The sequence below is a fragment of the Argiope bruennichi genome, chromosome X1, assembly GCF_947563725.1.
Source record: "Argiope bruennichi chromosome X1, qqArgBrue1.1, whole genome shotgun sequence".
Classification (NCBI taxonomy): domain Eukaryota; kingdom Metazoa; phylum Arthropoda; class Arachnida; order Araneae; family Araneidae; genus Argiope; species Argiope bruennichi.
The window spans coordinates 49987203-50002162 of record NC_079162.1 but is presented as its reverse complement, the minus strand read 5'-3'; the positions used below and the strand labels follow the sequence as shown (position 1 = coordinate 50002162).

General features: G+C 28.1%; 1 long non-coding RNA gene across 1 annotated transcript in view; it reads right to left on the bottom strand.

Moving 5' to 3' along the window:
- Positions 1-1668: 1668 nt before the first annotated feature.
- Positions 1669-14960, bottom strand: part of LOC129959458 (uncharacterized) — a 50639-nt gene continuing 37347 nt past the window's right edge. Inside the window, exons 3-4 of the long non-coding RNA XR_008783434.1 lie at positions 5354-5546; positions 1669-3950 (exon numbers count right to left, since the gene is read on the bottom strand). This is a non-coding gene — a long non-coding RNA (uncharacterized LOC129959458). The remainder of the gene's footprint in view (positions 3951-5353; positions 5547-14960) is intronic.

Here is a 14960-nt window from a genome sequence, read left to right as displayed (position 1 = left end):
AACTAATGACTAAGTATGCATAATCAGAAAAATCAAGACTTTTAAAAAAATCAATTCAAGCTTTTAAAACATTCACATGTGTATTAAAATTTTTATATGGCAATTTTCTCTTTTTACCGCATGGTATTTAGAGGTCTGAATTATGGAAGAATTTGAACATCGCAGATTTAACTCCTATATTGACAAAAACACTCAATAAGGATCAAGAATATATTCTCAGTATTTCAGTTGCTTTAAAATCTGTGAATTGTATCGACGAATTGACTGTCCGTAAACTTTGGAAATTGTTACATTTAAGGTGGTTAACAGCAGCAAATGATGTTCTGAAATAAAGTAAAAAATCTTTTGAAAGTACCATTTCTCAATTCTTAAATATATAAACAAAGAGATACACTCAAGAGTCTGAAAAATGAGTTTATAATAGTTGAAACAAATTGTTAGTTTTTTGAACACTTGTTTCAAATAGTCTCACATATGAACGAAATAAAATGCATTGTCTTTATGTATGCTGAAAATATGATGCTATTTAACATACTGAATAATAAAAAACGTTTCAGAGAATTTTGTAATAGACAAATTTTAAATGTTAATAAATTCATTGAAAAGAAAAACTATCAGAAATTTCAAACTATTAACTATCTGGAGATTTTCCAATTGTGAATAATGTTGAATCCTATCCATTATTTTTTTTTTCTTTTAACAAGAGTTTTAATGACTTAAAGTAAGTTTAATATGTAGTCATCTCAAACTGGAAGCCAGGTTCATATCGTTAGTTTGAAGATACGCTGAAATTTATTTTGACTATATATAGGCATGTTGATTATATCTGTCTTTTCCAAATCAGGGACAGACGAATAAATTACAAGAATTGATAGATTTCATGTGTATATCACAAATAAAAGCTATTACAAGATTTTTTTAGGAACGATCCTTGCAATTCCTATAGCAAATGACTATGGTATCACCTGAATCGCCACTCCCTTTCAAAACTTCCAAACAAAACCAGAGGGAGGGAGAAGACTTGCGTCGAAGTTAGTTTTGTGAATTCATGTGACGATGAAATGGGTCAATGGATTTTCGGTAGGACAGATAAATTTAAATCTTACCGATTAATTGATTTGATAAGTGTTCCTAATTGAAGCTACTACAGTACCTTTTGGATGTCGCAATTTCTATGATCAAGTAACTATGACATCACCTGAGTCATGACTCCCTCTTAAAGCTTCCATGCCAAAGCAGCAAGAAAAAATTTGCATCTGATTAGACATCGCTGATTAATATTACCAGTTCGGAGTATAAGTCGAATTTTCTGCAGAATCGGTTCATATCCAACACCACCACTCCCCGATCTCGAAGCAAAGATGGCCATCAGGATATCATGGCACAACTAAATTTTAAAGCAATATATTTAATAGTACACCATTGAAACAGATACCTAGATTAAATAAAGATTTAGTAGTCCCGACGCTTAAAAAGATCTCATGTCGTAAAATTACAGTTCGGTTCATGTAAATTTAATTACTACTCCACATAAATGATTTTTTTCCCTGATAACTTACAAGTAACTTACATTTTACAATTGTCTTTATATTTTTAGTATATTTGTGAAGATAAAGGAAAATATCGGATAAAGAGAGCAATGAATATCATGCATTTTGATAGTGAAGACAATTTATTTAATGCGTGAAAATACATATGCAAGTACTGAACAAACATTCAAAAAGTTCTGAGTGCTAAGATACATATATTCAAATGGATACTTATTTCTATTCATTTTCCTAAAGAATAAAGCAAGATACTGCCGAATCAATGCATTAAAAGCTAAAAAATTAAACTATTTTTAAAATTATCAAATGATAGTAAAATTAAAAGTACTAGAATCGAAGAAAAATCTTCGAAGTTTTTATGGTATCATAAAATTATGTTGAATTACAAAACAATAAAATTATTCGAAATATTAAGTATCTTTAAAATATAAACAAATAATAGCAATTAAATTTGCACAAAAATTATACATTTCCAATGGGATAGTTTTATAAAATTCGATGAATTACACAATCTTGATAATATTTAAATTTTAAATATTTCAAATAATTACGTTCGTTTAACGAGATTTACTTTAAATTTCCTTAGATTATAGAAAAGAATTACGTTAATAAAGAAGAAAAATAGAGGAACGAAAGCTCAAAGAGTTATTAAAAAAACAAAATGAATAATCACAATGAATTAAAGAGTTCTCTTAACATGAGAACTATGTATGTATATTAGCTGTGACAGCTGAGTATATTAGCTGTGACATAAGTGAACAACACACAAGCTAGCAAGTACTTTCTTCTCAAATGTATATATAAAACAGCAAATAAAAAATATAACACCCACAAATATATAAAATACTTAAAAGCATGGATGAAAATATTGATCAAATTAAATCGCATTTTTCCAAACTGAAAGAAATAACTTACAAAATATAGAAGCAGAATTTTTAAATCACGAACATGCAATAATATTTAAATTTTCACAGAATTTAAACACACAATTACATTAATACAATACTAGAGTACTACACGAAATGTTCTATTAATTTTCACCAACCGTGAAAAAAGAGACAACTAGAAAGTTTCCAGTTTCATCACTTTTTCTTTCATCCTTTAATGCAGGATGTTTGCATTCAAAAAAATGTAATCAAGTCATATACTGAATGTCATGTTAAACAGTATTCTACTACTTGAGAATTTTCCATTTAATCAAAAGAATTTGACAGTTACTGAGTGATGAATAAAGCAAGAAAGTTCACTGCGTCATTACATTTGAACAGATGTATAATTTCTTATTTAATTATGGAAATAATCCGCAGCATATACATCGGAATAGTCTATTCCAGTATCCTGACGTGCATGCTGTTTTAAAAATGTAATTAAGTCATTTACCGAATGTCTTGTTAAGTAGCAGTCCGCTGCTTTGAGATGATCTTTTATTCGTGTTTCACATTCGATGAGTAGTGAGACAAGCAAGAAAGTTTTCAGCCCCATTATATTTGTGCTATCATATAATTTCTTGCTTAATTATAGAAAATATCCACAACATCTACTCAAATTTCTCTATAATTTCGATAGTTTCGTCAAGAGTCTATGTGTTGGTGGAATGGCAACGTTATTCTATTATAAAAATGTTATTAAGTCTTTCGATGAATATCATTTTTATAATTTTTAGTTGCGAATATATTAGTTTACAATTTTTAGTTGTGGAATCAAAAATGAAACTCAATTTATTACTGGACTGCTTAAACTAGCAGTAAAAAACGAAACTGACAAGAGTGTGCCCATCTTTATCTTTTGCTTTTCAGAGAACATGATTCCCACAGCAATACTTCTAACAGCCATAACAAAAACTAAATCCTCCCAAAAATCGCAGGTGCAACCACTTCATTCCATATCGCTATAAGTTCCTCTACGGAATAATATTGGCAGGCGCTGGCAAATCTTATTCTGGTACTCAGATTAGTTTCCCTTATGATACGTTGGTGACTCCTATAATGATTTATCGATCCATCGGAGTTAAAGACAATGAAATCCTTCAGGCTCGCAGCTTCCTGCATAAGGTCAAAGTTTATGATATAGAAGTTGAAGATTTCGGAAGAAATTTTGTAAACACATTCGGCAAGTTCTTTTTTAAGTGTTTCGGGGATGCAGATATCCCTTAGTGCATCTTCCGCCTCGTATTTAAATGCTTCTGTAACAGTTGGATAAGTTATCCTTCTCGAATGAGTTCCAGGATTTGCAATTTCGAAATTCATGTGTCTGTGTAAGTCTTCAACCATATGCTTAATTTTATCCCAGTCTGTTAATAAAATTGCCCCAGAAACAAGTGTGATTTCTCTCAGTGATGCAACATTCCTGATTGAGCAAACTGGAGGGATATTCATTTTTTTTTTTTTTTTACTTTTTTGGAATCTGCAATAAAAAATAAATAAATAAATAAAACATATTTTTAACTTATTTCGCACATACTAGACATAATATTAGTTATCTTTTATAATTAATATGTAAAGGAACAGAATAGTAGAATAATAAAGAGTAGCATAAGTTTGAACAGAAATCTAGCGAAGCAAGTAGAGATAAACAGAAAGAATTAAGAAATAACGGATTGAGTAATAAAAAAAAAATATTCAGTTTTCTATCAATATTTTCTAATCAAAACAGAGCTGTTATGAAATATTTTATGCCAAATCAGACTGAATCCATTGAGTTGTAATATTTTATTACATTGTACGACTTTTCAATCAATATTTTATCTCATACGTATGTTTCAATTAAGCATCAGTTAACTTTATTTTCAAGATTAGATTTTTCATGCCGTATGTATTAAGCTTGGTAAATTATTTAAGAATTTTCATAACTTGAAAAGCTATATATATTCTAACTATGCCTACACTCTATTTGTCATATACGATTAATCAAACAACTTATGTATAATCATGTAATATTCTTTAACTCCATAATTAATATGAATATAAAAAAATTAACATGTTTTGAATTAATCAAGTTTAGTGTCGAATACTTGGGGTAGTTATTCGTGCAATATATTAACTCCTTGTCTGTATTTAATTTCAAAATGATATCTTTGAATTTAAAAAAAATGAAATCAGGTAATTATTTTTATAGTAAATTTTTAATCAGTATTCTGTTCTTATATATTTTATAATTTCAATGATTATGATATCGAATACCGAGTTATTTTCTTAAATTTAACTCGATGAAAAACAATATTAAGAAAATTTGAAGTGTTTTTCTTTGAAAACAATGACCCTTTTAAAAGAAAGGGAGCGAAACATCCTCATTTTTGCCAATTGAGCATTTTATTAGAGTTTAGGAAAAGAGAAAATTATGTCTTCCTTGCAAATATTTGTACTTTTATTTTTGAGTTAAAGTAGACATACTCTTGTTTGAAAAATATATGGCAAAAGAAAGACATAGATATTAAGGATATAATTTCACACATATATATTTTACCTTTCACTCATCTAAAAGTAGAACTGAAACTAGTTTTCACTTTGTGCTTCTACACACTACTCCTAACCTTATAGAATTGTTTCCTAATACCCATAATGTAAGGACAGTGTGTCGAAAATCTATCGATCAAATTTCTTTTATCAACAAAGTAATTCATACTGCCGAAACAATTTTTCTTGCACATAAAAATGAAATCAAACATAGCATGAAAAAGAGAAAAGGAGTAATAATAATAAATAGCAAAAAAAAAAGTCTTATTCAATTCATAAAATCAATGCGAATAATGTTAATGCAGAAACTTATATAATAAAAAAATTACTGGATGTCTCATCAAAAAATATTACCTGCGTGAAAGAGTTCCTTTAGAAGGTGAAATGTCTTTGAGTGAAGCTGGAGTGAGGATGAACACTTGAAAAACTTCTATTCAGTTGGAGAAATTTGCTTCGGATTTTATTACCCTAGGTGCTACCAAACTTTTACAGCAAAAGAGAGAGTTTGATTTTTCAGGGAAAGCTGCATCTTGTCCTGGTCTGTTACCTGAAAATGTAGGGTTGCATTTAAAATGCTTGGAAATTGTGAGAGAGTTTGAATCGTTGTTCAAGATGAGTATTATAATTTGGGCATAGAAAAATAAATACTAATATTTGTAAAATATATTTTGAAAAAAATTATCCAAAATTGAAAATATAGACACATAGCGTGTTTAAATCTTCTAGCATATACTTGAATAAGAATTTACTGTCCAGATAAAATTTAAAAAAATTTAAAGTGAATTCTGAACAATTTTATATAAAAAAATAATAGTAGCAATAGAATTATAACAAGCTAAAATTCACCAGAAAGCCTCAAGAAAAGGAAAATTCATTGAAATGTACATTCCAGATTTAGACCAACCTACGCCCTGTGAGCAAGATGTCATTTACTTAGAGGTTCTTTACTGCATTTTGCAAATTATCAAATAATAATATAATAATTTAAAATAACAGTATAATCAGTACACTTCCGTTTCGAACTGGATTTTGAAGAGATTCTAAAAGTGCAGTTGTAGCTTCGTACTGTACACTACATGGATATCTACAAATAATTTAAAATATAGAGAGAAATTGAGTCTTTATTGTTTTAATAATAAAGCAGCTCTTTTGTCGACCATCTGGTTCATCGAAAAAATTAAGTGAAATTAATTTCAATTAAATGTTTTATGCATAGTCTCATGATTATGATACCCTCAACAACCTATTTCCAGGAATAAAAAAATAAACATAAAAGTCGTGTTATATTAATAATTAAATTCCTCTTCTGTTTTTAATGTGCATTAACTTTTCCAATGAAAAAGAGCTCTAAAACATTATAGTAGTTTCAGTAGCAACTTAAATGCCTGGATAATTTATATTCAATTCCACGTTGTGTTTCGTGGTACTGTGAATTCATATTTTAATTCCTGTTGCTAACTGCACAGATAATAAGTAGAATATTTTCTCTGTAGTTTTCAACAATGGAAATAAATTATTCGATGAAATATTTGATGGAAACTTCTGCATTTCTTCTCAACAATTATATATATCGTGCAAAATCTGGGAAAAAAAAACCCTGTAAAAATTCAGGAAAAATGTTCACGGCAAAGAAAATGATACCATAAGAAGGCCAATTTATTACATTTTGAAATGAGGCAAAACCAATTTTTGTGCAATATTATTTTCTGAATAAGCCAAGGAAAAATGCAAAAATCTCACTTCAATTCTTATTAAAATTTCAGGGGAAAAAAACAGATATAAGGTGCACATCTCAGCCCCCCCCCGAAATATATTTCTGCAAAATATGTTAGCTCTTGATCAAATAATCTGTAATATAGATTACAAGCATATGCACACTCATTTTTATTTTTAATAAAAGTAGCATGAAGTCTGAAGTAGAAAGATTCTGAAAAAACCATTTATGTGCGAATATTTAACACGAGTAACAAGATAATAGTTTCAAGTATCGAATACTAGACTTTCATATTTATTGCATCAGGTTCAGGAAAGGGGATATTCTAATTGTTGGTTTCTAGAAAAGAAATGAAATCACACGAAAATTTATAGTGTAAATAGATGATTATAAAACGTACATTTAATATAAATAATCCTTGATTATTTTCCAGAAAGGGTTTTTTTAAAACCCATTATGACTAAAAAATAAGTTCACTTACTAAGCAATGTCATGATAGCAACAAGAAGAGATATAATAAGAAATGAAAGTATTCCCTTGAAACAGAAAGCAATTATTTTCTGTCATTATTATTATTATTTTGCAATCTGACAAAATTATATCGAATGATTTAGAACTAGAAATGATAATTCAATGATGAAATATATATATATGATTACAAACAAACCTTATAGCAAATTTCTGGGGTTCAACATTCATTCAGAAGTTTAATTTTATTATAAGTTTGAATTCTGTTATTTTTTGTTTGTTAAAACAGACTTGAAACCTAGCTATAAATTCTAAAACGGACGTAGCATATTGGTAACATTCAATCCGAGCAAATTATTTTTGCATAAATTTATTTTATTCCGCTATATAAAATATATGCATAAAACATAAATTTTAAAATAACAGAAATTAAGTCTTTAGATTGTTACACAAATGTTAAAAACAGAGATCTATAAAAAGGAAAGACTATGTAAATATCTTAACGCTGTAGAGCTAAGAGGTATCAATTTCAATATACGAATCCATGAAACTAAGAATCTTGAACTGAGGCTGCTGCAGAGATAATTGTCTGGAAAGTGAAAAACTTTGATTCTTAAAAAAGAGTAGTCAACTTTTTTTTTTTTTTTTTTTTTTAAATATTTGTAAGGCCGATGACCGAATTTCATCATCGCAATATATCGTCAAAGATAAATCGATATTTCTGGATATATTACGATTTTATTTATATATAATAATAAATAGCCTCTCTTATCATATTAACACATCAGAACTTCTCGAAATAAGAGAAATTATATGATACTTTGCCAAATTTAATTAGCATAATAAAATATATTTTTTCCTTCTAATAAAAAAATTAAAATATAGCATTATTAAAATAATTTCAATAGAAATTGTTTCAATAACATTTTGCATTTTATTATGTTTGTATCTCTCAATATATCATGCTATTTTATTCAACAATAAAGAAATTTATAATGTTGCCTTCTTTAATGCTTATTTAAAAAATTTCAGTTCCTCATATATTTCACACGCACACACAAACACAAAACTTTTAATTTTTTTACACTCTAAACTAAGTAATCGTGACAGATCGCGAATTCGAGATATAAAGTCTAATTTCATGAAAAATTAATTCAGTATGCGAAAGATAAATATTTATTTAAAGAGTATTAGTAAAGATTTATTTTAAATATGCAATTAAAATTTGATATCAGTTTGTAGATAAAATGATTACAACTAAAGAAGCTTGAGCATAAAATTTCAGAAATTAAAAATAATAGTTCCGAAATGCGTTATTATGGTCTTTAAAGGCATTTATGACTATGAACAAATTATAAATATTGCAATATGTTATAAGTTTTAGAAAGGGCATTCAATTCCGAGGCAATTAAAATGGTCAAATAAAAGAAAATGCTCAGATTTATATCAACATCAATATAAATTTATCAAAACATAACCACCATCAAGCAAAACGCGTGTTTATGAATATTAATAGCATTTCCCGTTAATCTATCAAAATTTAGGTATATTGTGACAATTGAAATATAAAACTGAAAATTATAATATTAAAAAGTGTTACATATATGAAAAATTAACCTTAAAAGTAATCTGCATTATAAAAATAAAATACGATATGCAACGAAAACTCGATCAAGTCCGATCGAGCAATCAAACTAGTTTTGAAAGGCGTTCAGCAAGCAATTCAGCTGCCAGGCGAAAGCGGAGGTATAACGGCACTTTTTTATGCGAGTAGGCTTGAATGTGAAAAAGCGAGCTGCGAATAAAATTGTGGATTTAATATGAATTAATCCCTTTTGCTTTTATTTCTGAAGATGAATATTTAGCAATTAAGCAAAAGGACAGTCAACAACCTTCTGATAACCACAATTATTTTTCCATGATGATATCATTCAATTAGGGAACAGAAAACAGTTTATTGAATAATGACATGCTTAAAACAATTATTTTTATACATTAGAATAAGACAGTATTTATAGAAACATTAACAAAAATTATGTATGAAAGTCAATAAGAATGAAGAGTAACAAAAATAAACGATAGTCAAAGCGAAATCGAAAACTCACATTAATTGTAAATATCGATTTATTGTATCGCGATTCATTCTGAATCATTATTAATGGTAATGATTTCGATTCATCGATATTTTTCGAAAACTGGCACCAAAAAATCGATTTTTCAAAAATATCGATTTTTTTCGATAAATCGAAAATTAGCACAGACCTATTTGTAAGTAAGAACAGCTAAAGTAAAGCTGTTTGACAAAATATTCATAATTATTAGTATTTTCTAATTTTGAGATTATAGATAGACATATACAAATGGAAAAATGAATTAAATTAGTTAAAGAATAAAATTTTATGGCAATTGAGTCAATAAGTGTACTTTAGAACAATTACGGTGTCTATATAATTATAAATCCCCGCGGTCCTAATAGTTATCTTCAGAAATCTCAATTTTTAAATTGAAAAATATTCCAGAATGTTGCGGCTAAAACTGATCTAATTTTGAATCTTCGAAAATCTTTACTTTAGAAAATTTTAGATCGTTCCAACTGTCACCTCGAGAAAAACAGCCTACCAAACATGGCTTTCCGTCATTGATTTATTTAGCATAATAAAATGAAAAGTGCTATAACATGGTATTGTTTGGTCTTCTTGGTAAGTATAATTTTTGTGTGAAAAGTTTGTAAGTTTATATTATTTTACTACATATGACTCATCTGATTGGAAGATTACAAAAGAAAAGAAAAGAAAGAGAGGAGAAAAAAAAATCAGACATTTTAAATCTCTAGCAACATAAAAAAAATTATTTAAATGAATTAATCTATTTTTTTTTTTTTTCAACTACAAGTAAAAGCATAGGAGTTACTATTATTGGGTCAAGATAAAAGTGGATATCCTATATAATCAAGCTTTGGGCCGCATCAAAAATTATCACATTTTGCTTTCTCAATGCGGCCACTAATTGTTCTAAGCTATTGAAATTCAAAGCTTCATAATTCGGTCATTTTCGGTAGCAAAACGATATAGCGGTTTTTTGTTTTTTTTCTTTTGAAAATGTTAGGATTTTAGATTATTTTACCAAATATATCTGGCACGTTTTTGGTTATTGTATAATGATTTAGAATTCCCAATTTTTCCATCATTCAGTACATTTCCAGCCCCAAGAAATATAAAAAACAATTTTTTTCTTAAATTTGTCTTATTTTTTAATTGTAAGTAAGAGTTTAGATATTATAATTGGGTCATGATTAAAATTGACATCCTGTACATATCAAGTTTTGATCAATGTAAAGGATGTTAGTTGAAAATATATCAAACGTTGTTCTCCACTCAAATAAGGGGGTTGATCTGTATTATACTTGGTGATACATCAAGAATCTCATCAGTAATCTAAAAATAAATACATATGGAGAGTGGAAGCATCTGAAGAGGCCTTACTTTACAGAATAACAAAGACATCGAAATATTTTTCATTTGTCTTTTTGTAGAAAATCTGAATTTTAATTCCTAAAGTAAATGAATATTTTTCTTTCACAGCAATTAATTGATTTACCGAAGTTTAAAATATGAACAAAATTTTATTTCCATGAAACTGAAATTGAGGAAAAAATTATGCCGGCATTTTACTTATGTTACAATTTTATTAAAAGTTGTAAATCCTGATAATTTCGTCTTAAATTTTGTAACAGATAAAACTGAGAGTAAGTAGAAAGCTATTAGCGACCGTACCACAGGTTTGTGGTTAATACATATTCCTACCCATTTTAATCACGAAGGAAAAAACAAGTGAAATAAAAAAAAACTTTTAATTTAAATATACTTTCTCATTCCTCAAGGTATCGTTTATTAATGTTTAAAATTTAATTCTCTTTTAATCCTCTTTCTATATATATTCACATACAAATTCTTTACCCATTTATAAAAAATTAATTGTAACTTCAGCAGACTCTAACTGCAAAAAATATTATTACTTTTTGGCTCTAAAGATATAAAATTTAAATATGCATAAATATACAAACTGCAAAATTTTCTTATGTATAAATATTTACATTCATAAATATATCTAATTTTTTTAATTTACTGATGTTTATCTATAAACAATAAATCCATCTATTAATTCCTCTTCGAAATAGGATAATATTTTTAGATTATTTAACATGCCACTCGGTCACATTGTGTAACTTTCCTTACAGTGAGATAATTTATTTCTAAAATTAGTGTTTCGAAATGAAAAGAGTCAGAACTCTCTTTGAGGAAAGAAAATGCAAACTCATCTTAGACATGTATTCATTTTTTTTTTAATTCCGAATTTTTACCTTATGATTTCATAAAAAAATATATGTATCTTTTTCAAGTAATACACATCATAATTTTTGCTTAAAATATCATAATATCACTCATCAAAACCAGTCGTTCTTTGAATATATAACAGTTCCTTGGTCGCTAATAAAATAACAAATTTGATAAAGAACGGAAAATCTTTCGTACTATCCTTTCAATTCAGCAAAGGACAAAAAAATAATTTAAAATCTTTTCTACGGTTACTCTAATTATCTGTTCCGCTGTCATATTTACTCATTCGAAAGCACAGCAGAGAAGCAAATAACTCTAAACGAACCGTTTCCGCCAAATAAATAAAATTGGGAAGAGCGAAAGTCTCTAAGAAAAGCTTAGGATTAAAACAAATTCTATTAAGTAAAAACTAAAGTTTCGAACAAACGTCTAGTTTATAAGGCAATAACCACAAGTACAGAAAACAAAACGTACTCACCTGTGGAATGAAGATTGGTAAATGGAACGGACAGCCGGTCCCTAGAAAATTTAGATCCCGCAGAAACTATTTATAAATTGATGCGCAGATTGAGAAAGCATTGAAATGATTTGAGCAATTCCAGTCTCTTCGTTGCCATGGGTTACTCCCTCCGAAAAAAATATTTTTAAAAACGCCGTGATTGAGAATAGAAGTGATTTTGTAATTCTATGGATCAATAAATACCAGTGCGATCGTGTAAAATGAAAAGGTTGCGAGAATAGGTGAATTATTATTTTCGGTTAATAAAAAGATTTTTTAGAGAAAATCTGATGAAATTGAATAGAAGGATTTATCATTAACATATTACAGTAGAAAAAAAGAGATGAAATCCACGAAAGTAGGGTACGATATATTCATAAAAAAATTAAATTCACAAATGGTAGGAATTTTTCGACATTTTTCTTGGGTATTAAAAACTTTGTTAAATCTGTTTGGAAAAATAAAAATGAACAGAAAAAAAAAATGTCGACATTCAGTCTTAATGAAAATAATGATTGTATATATATCGTCGGCAGACAGCAAAAAATTGTCCAATCAAAAGAAAGTTAAATATGAGTTAATGAATTCTTGTTACTTTATAACATCTTCTCAGCCGCATAATAAAAACAGTGCATATTATAACATTAATATGCTACGATATATGGCGCATAAACTGAAATACACGATTTTTCTGTTACAGTGATAGCATTTTAAAAAACAAAGAAAATATTGATTCATTTTCCTTTTGACTTGGTCACTTAAATGTATATTGACGTTAGAAGAATTTTCGCAGATTTCTTTTCTTTTTTCTTTCTTCTTTGAAAAGAGTTAGCCGAATACTCAAAAGCAATCGACAAAATTTTAAATGAAATCCTTTTATAGGAAACCTGTTTGTCATTAAAAATCGTTTGCGTAAGGCATGATAACAGAAAAACGAAAAGAGCTAGATTTATTAAATTATTCATATGGGTTTGTTACAACAGTTGTTAATCTGTATCATATTTTGAAATTATAACTAAAAAATGCAAAACCTTAGATAAATGTAATTTGCTATGCGTTTAATTTACACTGAAATTTTTTTATATAACCGTTAAGTTTCTTAATCTCTCTTTTTATATAACCTTCATTTCTTTCTACCTACTTCACAACTTTAGTTTACAACAAAACCTTAGATAGAAAGAGGATTTTCCGATCTAACCCATTTCCTCCGTCGGCCCAATTAAACATGGGACTTCAGCAGAAAGATTAAAAACTTTTTTTTAAAGAAAAGTATAAATTTCCAAGATATTATTTGAGGGTTTTTTTTAAATAATTTAATCTTAAATTAAATAAATAATATGCCTTTTTTCAGTTTTTCGTAGGTTATTGAAATTAAGCTCCGAAAACAATTTTTAAAATAATTTATAGCCGAGAAAAATATTTCTTCTCTGATACTACTTTTATATCAATTAAAAATTTATTAAAATTGAGGACCAATTTTTAAAGAAATTTATTTTTGTTAAAATAATTTGCAACCATGCATTCTAATACTACAGGATGCAATATTTTCATTATTTCAGCGACTTCTCTCGTCAATGCAGTTCCTTCCGAGCGAGTTTCACCCTTACAGTTTAGGGCTCCCATTTCATCAATCATTTTCATACAAATTTCAGTTTTAACAACATTTGCAGTGATATTTCATGTAAGACATCTTATTCCTTATTACAATTAATTTTTGATTTTTTTTTCAATTTCGATTACACGAATGTAAATAAAACGTCTATAGATTTTGGTAAATCTACTCGATTTGAAGAACAAAAATTGCATAAAGTATGAATTAAACAACATACAGAAACCACAGAAACTGATAATTTATTAATACCAAGCAAGCCTTTCATAGAGACAGTTATAGTGGTAAAAGTGGACCGAAGTAAAGTATAGGGTTTATGTTCTACGCAGTCACATTTCCTACGACATAATCTAACGCAAAATGCAGAGTTAGTGCTCCTAAAAGAATTTAGTTACAAAATTTTAGAACATCATCGATTTAGTTAGGAGCGGTCTTCTGCAGAGGTGGAAACGGTTGCCTCGTGCCCATAAATCTATAGGAGTCCCAAAATCAATTTTGAAGCATATTGTTGTGCTAAGCCGATGGAAAATTTTCTTGTTCACAGTTATCCATTTGGTCTGGTACACAGAATTTTCTCCCTTTTAGTTTGTAAAACAAAGGAAGAAAAAAAAATGAATAAAAAGAGCTAAAAGAAACATTTTGAAGGAGATAAGCACTGACGGAAAAAAAAGATCTCTAAATGATTTTGAAAGCCATAGTATTCAGGGAGTATATAAAGTATAAATATTTTAGAAACTTCCTAACTAAAATTATTTTAAATATATGGAGAATTGAGACAATAAAATCAATCATCTATGTACTTAAAATAATAGGGAAAAATTAACCTGTCACCCAGCCTCGTTCGATTTCGCCTATTTTTATTTGACATAAAAACTCACGATCCCTTGATAAGTCATCAATGATCGCCTGTACACCCTACTACCACATTTTTGGATTTTTCGCAAAATAAAACTACAATGCCCGGGACTGATTGAGGAATTTTGAGTGGCAATCATTTATATCAGTCCTTGTATTCTAGTGCTATAGTGCAATTTTTCTTTTTCGCTAAAATCAGAGTTACCAGTAATGAGAGGATTTTATTTTTTCAAAAATGGCATTGTCGCTCAAACCAGAAACTTCCATTTTCAATAATGTAAGTTAACTTAAATTAGTGAGAATAATATCGCAACAGTCTTTTCTGAATTAGTAGAAACATTCTAAATACAGTAAGTTACAACTGATAATTAAATATTTAAGAAAAAAATTCTTGGATTCCTTTGTGTTTAGTTTTCTTCAAAATGAAATCCAGCAGAAATCCATGTCGAATTTGTATTGCAAGTTGAGAGAGATCGTTT